At 34.8% G+C, this 14813-nt stretch overlaps 3 non-coding genes across 3 annotated transcripts; all 3 read right to left on the bottom strand.

Moving 5' to 3' along the window:
• Positions 1 to 4963: 4963 nt before the first annotated feature.
• TRNAY-GUA (transfer RNA tyrosine (anticodon GUA)) lies at positions 4964 to 5058 on the bottom strand. The gene is made up of 2 exons: positions 5022 to 5058; positions 4964 to 4999 (listed from the first exon to the last, which is right to left on the bottom strand). It is a non-coding gene; the product is annotated as a tRNA-Tyr (tRNA).
• Positions 5059 to 5265: 207 nt separating this feature from the next.
• TRNAP-AGG (transfer RNA proline (anticodon AGG)) lies at positions 5266 to 5337 on the bottom strand. The gene has a single exon. It is a non-coding gene; the product is annotated as a tRNA-Pro (tRNA).
• Positions 5338 to 5407: 70 nt separating this feature from the next.
• Positions 5408 to 5491, bottom strand: TRNAL-CAA (transfer RNA leucine (anticodon CAA)). The gene has a single exon. It is a non-coding gene; the product is annotated as a tRNA-Leu (tRNA).
• Positions 5492 to 14813: the final 9322 nt, after the last annotated feature.

Raw genomic sequence — 14813 nt, 5'->3', positions numbered from 1 at the left:
TTCCCTCTTCACCAAGGTCCCCATCCCTGAATCCATAGAGATTGTCAAGCGCAAGGTGAATGGTGAGGTGGCCTCTCTGGTTGAGTTGTGCTTACAATCCACTTTCTTCTCCTTCCTTGGTGTCATTTATGAACAAGTGGATGGTGTGGCAATGGGTTCACCACTCTCCCCAGTTATCGCAAACATCTACTTGGAAGCATTTGAGGAGAGTGCATTACACTCTTTTCCCCTCAAGCCCAAGTGGTGGAAACGGTATGTAGATGACACCAACATATGTTGGCCACATGGTCTAGAAAAGTTGGAAGACTTTCATGCACACCTCAACAATTTAGTCCCCTCCATTTCTTTCACCAAGGAGATCGAATCCGACAACTGCTTACCTTTCCTGGATGTTTTAATCACAAAAAAACCTGGCGGGTCACTTGGTCAATGAGTGTTTTGCATAGCTATCCACACTAACCTTTACCTTAATGCTTCCTCGCACCACCACCCCAAGAAAAAGCTTGGTATCCTTAAAACCTTGGCCCTAAGAGTGCATAGGATCTGTGACAAGGATAACCTTGACCAAGAACTTCAACATCTCCGTCAAGTTTTCAAGTGGAATGGATATTCTAGCAGACAAATCACTAAAGCCTTCCACTTGGCCAAAACTCTTCATCTTTCGCCGCCCAACATTTCTCCCTCTATCCCTGAGACCTCCCCATTTTTCTCCATCCCCTATATTGTGGGGATCTCCCACAAGATCTCTAAACTTCATAAAAAAAAGGGCATCAGAGTGGCATTCAAGCCCTTATCCACTCTAAGACACTGCATCCCTCCCGCTAAGGACCATAGGGACGTCCTTACTGAGGCTAGGGTCTACAAGGTCTTATGCTCTTGCAGAACCCCTTACTTTGGAGAAACTGGCCGCTCTTTCAACACTAGAATCAAAGAGCATGTTGCTGACATCAAACATGAATGAATTCTTAAGTTAGCACTTGCTGAGCATTCTTCCTTGACCAAGCATCACATATGCTTAGAGGACACCCAAATTGTGTATAGAGAGGACAATTTCTTCAAGCGCAAGCTCAAAGAGGCCATTGAAATCCATAACCACCCCTCTAACCTCAATCGAGATGAGGGTTGGAGCTTGAGCACATCCTGGCATCTGTTATTATCTTCCCTTCACAACAACAATCTTGTGTCCTGACCTTCTTTCTATCCTTTCTCCTTCTCTTTGGTTTCTTTTCCCCCCTTTTCATTATCTCCTTGGTTCTCCTTCCCCCTCCCCCCCCCCCCCCCCCCCCCTCTTCCTCGTGTCGTGGCCTTCCCCCCCCCCCCACCCTCGTCCCTTCTTCCCCTCATCTTCTTACCCCGTGTTGAGGTCCTCGCTCCCTTTCCTATGTTATTAATCTCTTGGTTCCTATCCCCCTTCCCACGCCCCCCCCCCCCCCCCCACCCTTTTTCTCTTTTTTCTCTCTTTTTGTTTTGTAGGTCACCTCTCTGCACTTTATTTTCTTGTCTTGTTTGGTAGGGCTCATCTCGGTCTCCTATCTTCTCTCCCTTGTCTCTCCCTGTGCCTTTTTTTTTTTTTTTTTAAATTTATTTATTTTATTTTTAATTATTCTTTTTCTCTTGTAGATTTATTACCTTATTATTTTTGTATTTTTCATTATTTTCTATTATTAGTGAGTTTATCCCCCCCCCCCCCGCCTTTTTATTTTTATTTTTTCATTATATTCTATTATGTCTCGCATTTATATTTATTCTAGTTTTCTCATTTTGTATGTATTTCCTTTTTTTTTTTTTTTAAATTTTAATTTTAATTTTTTTGTTTCTCCGTTATTATTGAGGTCATCTTTTGTCCTCTTTTATTTATGTATGCATTTTTTTTTTTTTGGTTATTAGGGCTAGCGCTTGCATATATATATATATATATATATATATATATATATATATATATATATATATATATAAAGATATTTATTTATATCTTTTCATCTTATTTGTTTTGACTTTTTAGTTTTTCTTTTTTGGAGGAGTAGCTTTCATTCTGTTGATTTGTGTCTTGTCACCCTTTGTACTTTGTTTTCTCTCTCTTCAACTTAGCTCCCCCCCCCCCTCTCTCTTGTGCCTTTTTAAGGGTCTGCTAGATCTGCATCTTATCATTTTTTGTTCTTCATGTTCTCTTGCATCCTGATGATGGATCATGTAGTATGATCTGAAACGTTGATGATAAAAAACTACACACAATCGGATCCAGAAACTAAAACTCATACTATCAATTGGTTGATTGACAAAGATGAGGCAATCAATAAGATGTAACTAAAGTACCTAGAGAAAGGTTGAAGTTATGATGTTGTAATGAAATACAAGGATCGTCTAAGCCATTGATGAAAAAGTGTATTGATGACATACTCTAAGACATAGAGAATGGGCACACTGAAACATATCAAAGATGTAAGGTTTTAACTAAGTCATTTGTAAAGTCTAACTAAGTTCATTAGAGAGAGAGAGAGAGAGAGAGAGAGAGAGAGAGAGAGAGAGAGAGCCGAGCAAGCAAGTGTCAAACAGATTCTTAGTTGAAGTCGAGCAAGTTCACTTTTAGAGTGTGCCGAGTAAACATCAAGTGCCAAGTAAATATCAAGTGCCGAACAGAAAACAAGTGCCAAGTAAATGTCAAGTGCTAAGCAAAAAATAAGTGCCGAGTAAACATCAAGTGCCGAGCATGAAACAGGTGCCGAGTAAAGATATAGATGCCGAACAGGATACAAGTGTCGAGTAACACAAAACAAGCTGAGTATCAGTAAACCAATAATGCCGAGTTGCTGCATTATTTTGAAATCGAAGATTCGCTAGATCTAAACCAACAAGGTTGTTACCTAGAAGTTTGTAAACCAGATAGAAGATAAGAGTGATGAGTTGATGGCACAGAACACCATGTAAAAAGGTTTTTAGCGAATACAACTAGATGCTAGACAAGGTTTCTAGATGAAGAAGAAATATGGGGTAGATACATTGTATCCTACGTAATCCATTGAAACCCTAAAATTGGAGAGGGAGAATTGAGCAGGAAAGATATTTTAGATTTCTATTTAAGAAGTCATAAGGTCACAAAGCAGAAGAGTGGTGGTGAGAAAGCATGAAATCATGAGCTGCTGAAGAAAAGTGCTAAGGAGTAAGAGAACAAAGAATATTCTGTTTCGCTGGATGACCACAGATATGATTGCATTGGTTTGATGAGTAAAGAAGACTCAAGGAAACAAAGCTTGAGAGGAAGACAAGCTAATAGAACTGAAGTGATTAAAAAGCCAAGAAAAGAATTGAACTGAAGTGTGACCTGTAATCTACAAGTTATGTTGTAAGTTGAATCAGATCAAAGCCATTGTTGTTACTTTCTAGCAATTGTAACAGTTAAGATAAAACCTATGGACTTAGGTTGGTTTAATAGCCATGTTGTAAATCCTTTAATAGGGTGACATTCCAAGTGAATGTTTCAAAGTCCTTTAACCAGGCCCATTCCTAACAGTTTGGTGAAATCCTCTAACAAGGTCACATTTAACAATGTGTTGTAGCCTTTAACAGGGCAGGCTTTTCACAGGGCAGACCATCACTATTGTAAACCCCCCCCCTCCTCTCAATTATTCTAACGAATTATAATAGGGAAGACTGGGCATGGCCATTGATGACTTCTTGTGCTGCGATTCTGACAAGTTGAGGTATGGGAGGACTTGATACCCATCTGTGAAACGAAGGCTGCATGCAAAAGTTTGTGTGAGAACATTTTTTTGGTGACATGTTTGTGTCAAACACTATGCTCATGTACTCTTGCAATGTGGTCATGAAGAACTTTTCTAGGCCATGGAACCAGAAATACCTGATCCAGAGGCATAAATCAGGGTGTAATTGCAGTTTGTAGTTGAAGGTCTCCATCTCCATGCCGAGAATGTTGTTTGTGATTGAGAGTGAAGGGAGATTGAACCTCTCGAGGCGCAGAGGAGGGTGATGGCCATGGATAATGATTGAAGAACATTCTAGAATTTCATTTTTCTAATTTTTGATCTTAAAAAAACAATTTTACCCCTAGAGGAAAATGTTACTAGCCAATGAAAAAGAAGAATTTGTTGATTGGAAATTAATTTAAAAATATTTTATTTCTAAACTTTAGCTTTATACTGACTTCGGTTATAAAATTTAATTATTGACCATCACGAGGAACATTAATTCCCTGCCTTATAGATAAGGCAAGGACTAACAACCATTTCTTCATATATTTTCATCGTTTGATATCTTAAAGTTCTATTTTTCTTCCCCTTCTCAGGGATTCATCTTTTAAATTATCAATCCATCTTCACCTTAGAGAAGTGGCAAGGTCTAACAACCATTTCTTCATATATTTTCATCGTTTGATATCTTAAAGTTCTATTTTTCTTCCCCTTCTCAGGGATTCATCTTTTAAATTATCGATCCATCTTCATCTTAGAGAAGTGGATAAATTTGTAACAACATGTTGATTCAATGTGATAAAGAAGATAAAATTTTGTATATTTAGGATGTTCACTTCTTGATTTTTATACTTCTTGTTTACTTTCAAAATCACCTTTATTTTATATTCATCCCCAAGCTAATTAACATCTATATACTTTTTTATCCATATAAATAAAAACTAATTAAATATTGATGGAATTGGTCTCCTCCACAAATATATCCTTTAATAATCTATTCTAGGATTTGCGAGTTGATTTTCCTTTACAAATACATGCGCAGATTTTTCAAACAAGCGAAATTCCAATTCCACAAATATATCCTTTAATAATCTATTCTAGGATTTGCGAGTTGATTTTCCTTTACAAATACATACGCAGATTTTTCAAACAAGCAAAATAGAATTCAGAATTCAGATTCTCAACGACGTTATTGAAAAGAAATAGGAAAATATACAACAGTGAGAAACAAGCGAAGGCAGCTATAAAAGATTTAAAGATCCGACCTGCCGGAATCGAACCAGCGACCTAAGGATTTCTTAGGGATTTTGTTTCCCACTACAGTCCTCCGCTCTACCAACTGAGCTAAGGTCGGCGTTGTGTTTGACTGTTTCATTTATCTTCCTCATCTTCTAATAAAGAGAACAGACATTTTCGTTAAAGCACGCCAACCATTTGCTTGTAGGCAAATGAAAACAGCATCTACTAATTTGTTTGACACACTCCCGGAAGGTACTGAAAGGGAAAACTGGAATTTAATTTTTCGAAACATAATGTTTTAACAACTTGTATTGACAGCAGTGGGGCATTCCGAGAATTGAACTCGGGACCTCTCGCACCCTAAGCGAGAATCATACCACTAGACCAAATGCCCTCGTTTGATTTTGAGCATTGTGTTATTTTATTTATCCTGGAATTTCTATATCAGGAGATAACAGAATATTTGTCAGAAGTGGGATTTGAACCCACGCCCTCGTTAGAGGACCAGAACTTGAGTCTGGCGCCTTAGACCACTCGGCCATCCTGACTTTGTTGTTCTTTTTTTATTCTGACACCTACTTATTGATTCAAGCAGCTTCCTAACACACCATGTCTCAACCTCTACGCTCCACCGTACAAAATCATTCTTCTGACAATGAAGCTTTTCTGTGACAAAATGTTACTTCACAAGAATTATTTATTCTGTGTTTCGTACATGACGTTTCTCAATTCATTTCTCCCCCGTCTCCATTTATATCCGTTTAAAATATTAATTACTCTTGGCCTAGTCAATTTCTTGATATCAAAGAACCATTTTTGCTATCATCAAATGATTTCCTCTATGTTGTTGCACTAATTTAGAGATGAATCCAACAATAATTTTCTTTTTTTGAACTTTAATTAAGTTGTTATTGCTGTTTATCTTCAAACAATATGATGTTTACGATTCATAAAAAATAAATTAGTGAGTGCTTTGTAATAGAATATGTCAATCTTGATTAAAGTTCACTAATTCTTTTTATGGATGAAGAAAATTTTTACTAGAGTTTTTAACTACCTTAATACCAAAATAATCATGAATATGTCTCAAGTTAGTAATTTCAAATCTTTGTTTAAATTCTCATTTCACAATTATAATGTATATCTTATTGTTACTAGTTTCAAGTAGATCATCCACATCAACAATTAGATATACAACTTTTGTCATCCTTTTTGACAAAAAACTTAGTCCTCAAATATAAAGTTCTCAAATTTCAATTCCAAAGGGTTCTTAGCATGTTTTCCCTACTAGACTTATGGGGCTTGTTTTAAACCACACGATTATTTTATTACATTACATAATTTTATGTTCTTAACCATTAATACTATATGCTTCTAATTGAGAAATATAAACCACGTAAACATAGATCTATGTGTATTGATCCATGTATATCCCATCTAAATAGACTAAAACATTCAAAAAAATAGCAATTTTTAATATATATAGTAGGGGCCCTGCTAGGATGAAGAATCTGCCAATTAATATTTTGAGGGGGGCCTACAATAATAAATGGCTAGGCAGGTGGAACCATTGGCATGTTGCAGACGTATATGTACCATTGGCTTGAGGTTGTCATTCAAACATATAGTTTTCATGTCCACCTGATGAACTTTCTATGTATTTTTTCTTGAGAGAGCCAATAATGTATGGATGGTACTACACTTTAGTATTTTTAGCTAATCCTTTAGGAAAGATTTGTTCTTTATGTTGTCAAGTGGGTAGCTACCTATTTCAAAAGGCACATTTCTAACTATTAGGTCCACAACCTAAGGGAGGACCAACCAACTCCCAATTTTTTCATAATAGAAGACTACTTGATTTACATTTCTTTACTGCACATCATAGCATTTCTAGCTTATTTAAATGATGTTTTCTTTAAACCTATAATATATGGATTTCCTCAACATAATAAAAATTGCCTTCTTTGTTAGTTTGATCATATTTAATTCATCCACGTGAACTTGTTTTTCATGCCAATTACATTTTCTCAACTCTCAAATCTATGACTTTGGAAACCATTTATTTTATGGATTTTTTTTGAAGACTTGAGCTACAATATTGTTGATTCTATTTACCAATAAAAAAAGATCCATCATGAGTTGAATGCACAAGAGGGACATCACATGGTAATATATACATTTTGCGAATAAATCAAACAAAAAAAAATTCACAAGATTTGGAAAATACAATGCAAGTGAACTGTAGTGTGTCCTTTGTATGGCTCAAGCTTATCCAAGATATAATGTGTGAGTGTGTTATATTGTGCTCATGTTATTGTTTTATCTTAGTAAATCTATAATATGATTATATTGTATCATTCACATGATGTTATATTATGTGCACATAGTAAAACATTACATGGTTTAGCTTTTTGTATATGTTTCATAAAATTTAAATAGTTCAAGTGTATTCATAATATATATTTTTGGGTGATGAAGGTGTATACACTTAAAAATTGCCAAGTCAATTAATTAAATATTTAAATAACATTTTTTTTCTATTAATTTAAATAAATTATTCAGTTTATTAAGTTCATTCACTTATGTCAATTAATCAATGTTATTCTTCTATTATCTTTAATAAATTATTCAATTTATAGGCAAGAGCCTAAAACACAATGGTAACTTGTGAGCCTCTCATGTGGGAGGTCTTGGGTTCAAATTCACTTAACACATAAAAATAATTAATTACAACAAATAATAATAATTAATCTAGGCTTCGGTCATTTACCGATATAAAATAAATAAATTAGTCAAATTATTAAGTTAATTCACCTCGATTATTTGCACCATTCTAAGTCCGCTAATTAGCCTTATTAAGTGATTTATTAAATTATTTAATTACACATTCATCTAAGTGACTAAGTCTCCTAGTCCATCTATTTAGTCCATGTCACATGACACCTCACCTTTTCACAAATAATTAATTTTAATTAACTATTATTTAACTCTATGTGTCATCATCCATGCGATGGGGCCAAAAGGGGGTATGTGTCCTCAAAATACGAGTCACAGGTACACTTTTCCTCATTTGACTTGGTCTTTGGGACACATATCTCTAGGTGACAAAGACGTAACCACCATTCCTATGTTCTAGGAGTTGGTCAATCCACCTCATAGGGTCAAAGATGCATCATGGTACACTTGCCTAAGGGTCCTTTTGAAATAAGGGTATTCTCAATAGTCTTTGTGAGACATATGACATGTGGACATACTCCTCCTCTCAAACACCTCCATGTCCATGTGAGAGGAGCATCTTTCTTAATTTTCTTCTCACATTCTAACGAAGTCCATATTTCTATCAACTCCCTCAACTAAGTCAATCATATCCCTGCACTTATACTGCATTTTCTCTAGAGAGTCAGATGTTTTCGCCTAGGCTAGGGTCTTCACAAACTCTAGAAAAGGAACCCTCATATCCCCTCACAAGATAATGTGTAATTCGTTATCATAAGAAATAGGAATTCTAGTATCCTTTGAGAGATTATCAAGTAATTATCATAGTAATTCATTGCACTTCATGTCAATTTCATAAGCATTTCCTTAATGGCATCATTAGGTTCTTAGAGCATCCATTAGAATCCAACATTTCATCTAGTTCATAGAGAATTCTAGGATCATTTCGTAGTACTGCATTGAAATCATTCAATCTCCAACATCTTGAAGCATCTTGAAGAAGGAAACTAGTTCAAATATAAGAGCTCACAAACTCAAGAAGCCAAAGCTATAAGGACAATGAAGGCACATTGCATTTGATAAATTTGAGGTAAAAGTTTTGTTTTTATTTTATTTCATTTGCATTTCTTCATTGGGCATGCTTAATTAAATTAGTTTCAATTATTTAATTATCTTTTCTGCATTGTAACATGATTTTGTATACATTTTTGGAGCCTAGCCCCCAAAATTTTATTTTTAGTTTTATTTTAACATATGCAGGATCAACTAAATGTTTATTTGGTGCATTCATCACATAGAGTTGCACTTTTGTTCAATACAAGTGCACTTCTGACTATCCTTGCACATTTGAGACTCATTGTTGTGCTTCAATTAAACATATCAATGTTTACACTAAATCTATATATTCATTCCTCAGAAATACACAGACATCCCATACTTTTGCATTTATATTCTTTCTATACAATAATTCAGCATGGTTTACTTCCATACTAAATTGTTGTGCTTTTATTTTTTTGCGCATTCATTTCCTCTTTCTGCACTTCCTTTTGATACTATTGTGCCTGTCATCTAGTTGCACTTGTATTATTTGTAATTGTTTGTGCGTTCTTTGTTTCTGTGCTTTTATTTTGACATGTAGTTTTTTAGTTTTTCATAGTTCATTTGTATTCCTAACATTAACTAGTTGTTGTTTTCTCTAGTATTACTATAGGTTATTTTGCAAGACGTATATTGAAGACTCCTAAGAAGAAAATTAATAATCCTTGTTTGTAGATGCTTAAAGGGGTCGTTAAATGAAAAATATAACCTTTGTTTGGGCTTAAAATATGACATGTTTCTCAATTCTGTGTGTCTTCTTTAGAGTAATTTTTTTGCCTATTGTATTTTGCTTAATAGGCACATCTTTGTTTCCCAAGAATAGTACAAAATGTATCCTCTCCCTTTGTCATTCATGGAACTTGGGTATAAGAGAAATGTACACTAATATTTAGTGGGCCCACCTCCCAAGCATTTCCTTATCAACATCAATAAGAGGGTATGACCTAAGTGGTATCAAGATAAGGAAAAGCTCTTCTGATCCACTATAAACAAAAATACATGGGGGCTAAAGACACATGGAGTGGATGATGCTATGTCAAGATGTGATTCTCTCTTAGTGATCACATGGTGCATTAAAGCCTATAGAGCCTAACCTTTGTAGGCTGAGGGGTCTACTTAATGGATATAAGTTTTTGAAAGCATATCCTTCCAAATGGATGTCTTTACTAAATACCTTATCATGGATTTTCAAAATGCTTCTATTTGTTGGCATTAAGGGTTCCTAAGGACATCACATGCCTCTCATTGATTTTTTGTGAGATAGTGGTTCCTTTGGATTTTGCTACCCTTAGAATTTGTATCTTGGTGTAACTGAGAAGTGAATGCACTTTAAGGGGGAACTTGTGTCTCTGAGCTACCATTTTATCCATACTGAGTTAGCAGGTCTGGACCTAGTCCATGTGGGAATTTATCATATATTGTCCTAGCCAAATTTAGGATTATAAGATGTTTATGCATTATATTTTAGAAACATAACTAGGGATTCATTTAGATACTTTACATGTATGTTTATTTTCTTGTGAAAAATTAGAATATCACAAAGTGAACAAATTGAAAAATCTCAAAAACGAAGTGAAAACTTTAGCTTTTATGGAAAATTTTAAATTTTCACTAAAATTGCACAATTGTTCTATATATGTGCATATGACTCACATAACCACACTTTTTCTCATATGTTGGCACTTCTGTTACATATATCTACACTTTTATTATGAAAATATATGCTTGTGTGAGTACAACTGTGATTCTTTATATTATACTTGTGCTTTTATACTCTGTATCTATGCATTTATAATCATCATTTGTGCTCATTTATTCCTTATAATTGTGCATTTGTTCATTCTATCTACACATTTGGTTATGTGAATTCACCACAAAGAGCACTTAGAGACATTTTTTAAAAATAACAAAAACACATGTGGATATCCATTAAGCTTGTTTTTCTAGTTGTATAAACATCAAAAACTTTCATATAAGGAAAACAATAGTTTGAACATCACATACTTCTTGTCTACCATATAAAAAATGAAAAACATCAAAACAAAACTTTTAGTGTTGAAAATAAAACTTACATCTTAGTGAGTTTCATTATGAGGATCCATTATCTTTAATCTAGAAACATACTTAGACCAAAATTTTGAATAATCTTTGTCAATATCATAGTGAGTACCTATCTCCTATAGACTTAGATTTTCATTATTTAGTCAATACTCACACCAATTTATAAAAAAAATATTTTCAACCAAATAATCCAAAAAATCATTTCAACAACATCTCCATGTTCCACCTTTTATGGTTTTTCAAACTAGGGCTCGAAAACTGAAAGTGCAACAACAAGAAGAAAACATCGAAGGAACAAGTGGCAACATAAATCCATGGCCCAAAAAACTTGTTAGGATCTCTAGGTATTCAATGGATGATGAACTAACTAAAGATGAGATCTAGGATGCCATGAAATACCATATGTTTCAAAAGTTAATGGAAAAAATATTAGACCTAGATAAAGAAAGGTATTTCCTCATAATTTCACAACAAGGTGTTAAATTACATATGGATTTTGATATTAACCAACTTAGGAACACTTTTAGTGAATAAGGACCTCCTCAACAAGGGTTAGCCAAACAAGATCCTTTTCAAAAAGGTTTAACTTCAGAAGGCCCTTTAGCACTAAGTCGTCCTTTATGACTAAGTGGTCCTTTACAACAACATACTTTACCAAGTTACAAAGGCATATTAAAAAAAGTCCAATTCTCCAAGGTCCTATACAACAATTAACATACCAAGGTCTTGCACAATAGAGTTCATCACAAGGGCCTTCTTAAAAAGGTTTAACCTTACAATATCTTTTTCAACATGATTTCACCTTACAATGTCCTTCCGAACAACAAAATTCATCATCTCAAGGTCTTATGCCCTAAGTTCAAATTCTCAAGGACCTTTGTCACAAAACTCACCTCAATAGGGTCTCAACCAAAGTACAACATCTCAAGGACCTCCTCAACAAGATTGTAACCAACAAGACTTGAGCTAAAAATTGATGATTCTATTTACCAATTTAAAAAAAGCATCATGGGGTGAATGCACAAGAGGGATGCCACATGGTAAAAAATAAATTTGTGAATAAACTAAAAAAAATTTCACAAAATTTGAAAAATACAATGCAAGAGAACTATAGTGTGTCTTTTTTATGGCTTAAGCTTATCTAATGTGACAACCAGTCTTGCTCCTACCCTAGCTTTCTCTAGGGTCACCTTAGGTCTTCCACTTGACCTAATAGGATTGTTAATTACCCTAATCTCCTTGGAACCTAATGATGAGGTCCTATACCATTCAACTAATGCACACCAACTAATAAGACCAACAACTCTCCAACACTACAACTAACTTAAAATACTCAAATGACACCCCTATTGTGGTTTCACAATGGACACCCCATTTTGAGTCACAAAATGGGGACCCCTAGTTTCAAATTTCCCTATGAGGCATGTAGTCCTAATCCTTGGTCATTTTGGACCATCCCTTGGGTCTAGGTCAAACCAAAACCTCTAATTGGGAAGGGTCAGGCAATTAGATAGAGAAAAAAATGTCAATTTATAAGACTTCATGTGCTTAAAGTGTACACATGCGCACATGTGCCAAGTGTGCACATGCACACTTCAACCCCACTCCAAGGATGCACACATACACACATGGGCATGGCACTTGGGTCCCTGCCCCCCCCCACACACACACACACTTGCACAATGCCACAATGCACAAGTGCATAGTTACACGCATGTGCACCATGCACACCTTGTCAAGGTGCACATGTGTGCTAGTGCATAGTTGCACACTTTTCCATCTCCAAGGAAAATTTGCGCACCTAGCACACCTTATAAGGTGCACTAATGCACAAAACTAGATTTGGGGGGGGGGGGGAATCCATTATCTTATCTGTTTTGACTGGTGTTGACCCAATTTTTGATAGTTTGAGTCTTGTGGAGTCCTCTTTTGGGTCTTCCAACATGAGATAACTAATGTTTTATTCTTTGTGTAGATAAAAAAGGCATCCTTAACTTGTAGGGGTCATAGATTTTGACCTAGATCTTGAAATTCAAAACTGTTTACACTATTGAAAAGAAGAATTAAAAATCTAATTTTAGTTTGTAAAACAGTGAGCCTTTGGCTATCCAATTTTTAGGGACTGATGAAAGTTACAAAAATTAACATACCAAGGTCTTCCACAATAGAGTTCATCATAAAGGCATTCTCAATAAGGGTTAACCTTACAAGATCTTTTTCAACAAGATTTCACCTTACAAGGTCCTTCCAAACAACAAAATTCATCATCTCAAGGTCTTGTACCCCAAGTTCAATTTTTCAAGGACCTTTGTCACAAAACTCACCTCAACAACGTCTTAACCAAAATACAAAATCTCAAGAACCTCCTTGACAAGATTATACCCAACAAGAATCTTTTCAACTAGGTGTAACCCAAAAAGGTCCCGTTCTAAGAAGTATAGCTTCATAAGGACCTCTTCAACAAGATTATACTCAACATGATTCTTTTCACCATGGTGTGGCCCAACAAGGTCCTATTCCATAAAATGTAACCTTACAAGGTCCTATTATTGAAAATAGATTGATACAAGTATGATAAATATGTTTCAATCATTGTTTTGTCACTGATATCAAACCTGCTACTTGTTGGCAAGACAATTGCTTATATAATTTAAGTACTAACATTTATTTGATTGATGAAGAGGATTCAATCAAATGAGGTAACAATATCACCAAGAGGAAGGTTGAGTTATGATATGGAAAAGGAGTACAAGGATCAGCTAAGATAGTAATATTATGTTGATCTCAGATTGGTTTTGACTAGTGAGTGTCTACACACTTAAGTCATTTACTTAGTTCATGTTGAACAAGTAGTACATGTCGAGCACAACATGTATATAATAGAGCATGCTGAGCCACTCATGTGCCGAGTCACTCAACTGCCAAGTAGTTAGTGTATTCTAAGTGATACAGGAGCCAAGCAAGTAGTGCATGCTAAATAATCTAGATGCCAAGTCATAGTAAAGAAAATAGTATATGGTGAGCATTAAAGACTTCAGATGCTGAGTGAGATAGTTTTTCCATAATTTTTTGTAATGGCACAAAATACTATGTAAAACATTTTTGAGCCAATTAAGGATTGAATTATGATATTTTGGAGATAAGGACAAATCTTAAGTTGGATTTCTAATGCATTACATACAACCAATCAGGTAAAGGGAAGGTTTAAGAAAAAAAATGGATGAATCATAGCCATTGATTCATACCTAACCCTAAGTCACCTAAGTCTTCTTAAGGAGGAAAAACCCAAAACTTTCTAGGGTGTATGAAGAAGTGAAGAGAGAAGTTTGCAAGCACAAAAAAAAGCATTCATCATGGCTAAGGAGTTATGATTAGAGATTACATCATAGAATTAGTTAAAGGAGAATAAAGGAAAGGAGATAGCATACAACAAAGAGACATATGATCAAGAAGGATCAAGAATAGATCATTTTAAAATATTAATTAAATACCTTATCTTAGATTTTCAAAATGCTTGTATCTATTGGCGTTAAGGGTTCCTAAAGACATCACATGCCTCTCATGGGTTTTTTGTGAGATAGTGGTTCCTTTGGATTTCTCTACCCTTAGAATTTGTATCTTGGTGTAACTGAGAAGTGAATGCACTTTAAGGGGGTACTTGTGCCTTTGAGCTACCATTCTATCCATACTGAGTTAGCACACCTAGACCTAGTCTATGTGGGAATTCATTAGATATTGTCCTAGCAAAATTTAGGATTATAACATGTTTATGTGTTATATTTTAGAAAAATAATTAGGGATTCATTTAAAATACTTTACATGTATGTTTATTTTCTTGTGAAAAATTAGCATATCACAAAGTACAAATTGAAAAATCTCAAAAATGAAGTGAAAACTTTAGCTTTTATGGAAAATTTTTAATTTTGACTAAAATTGCACATTTGTTCTATATATGTGCATATGACTCACATAACCACACTTTTTCTCATATGTTGG

The sequence above is a fragment of the Cupressus sempervirens genome, chromosome 8 (genome assembly GCF_028749045.1).
Source record: "Cupressus sempervirens isolate cs-2001-9-10 chromosome 8, ASM2874904v1, whole genome shotgun sequence".
In the NCBI taxonomy this organism is placed as follows: domain Eukaryota; kingdom Viridiplantae; phylum Streptophyta; class Pinopsida; order Cupressales; family Cupressaceae; genus Cupressus; species Cupressus sempervirens.
The sequence above is the reverse complement of the archived record's forward strand: the minus strand, read 5'-3'. Positions and strand labels throughout refer to the sequence as shown.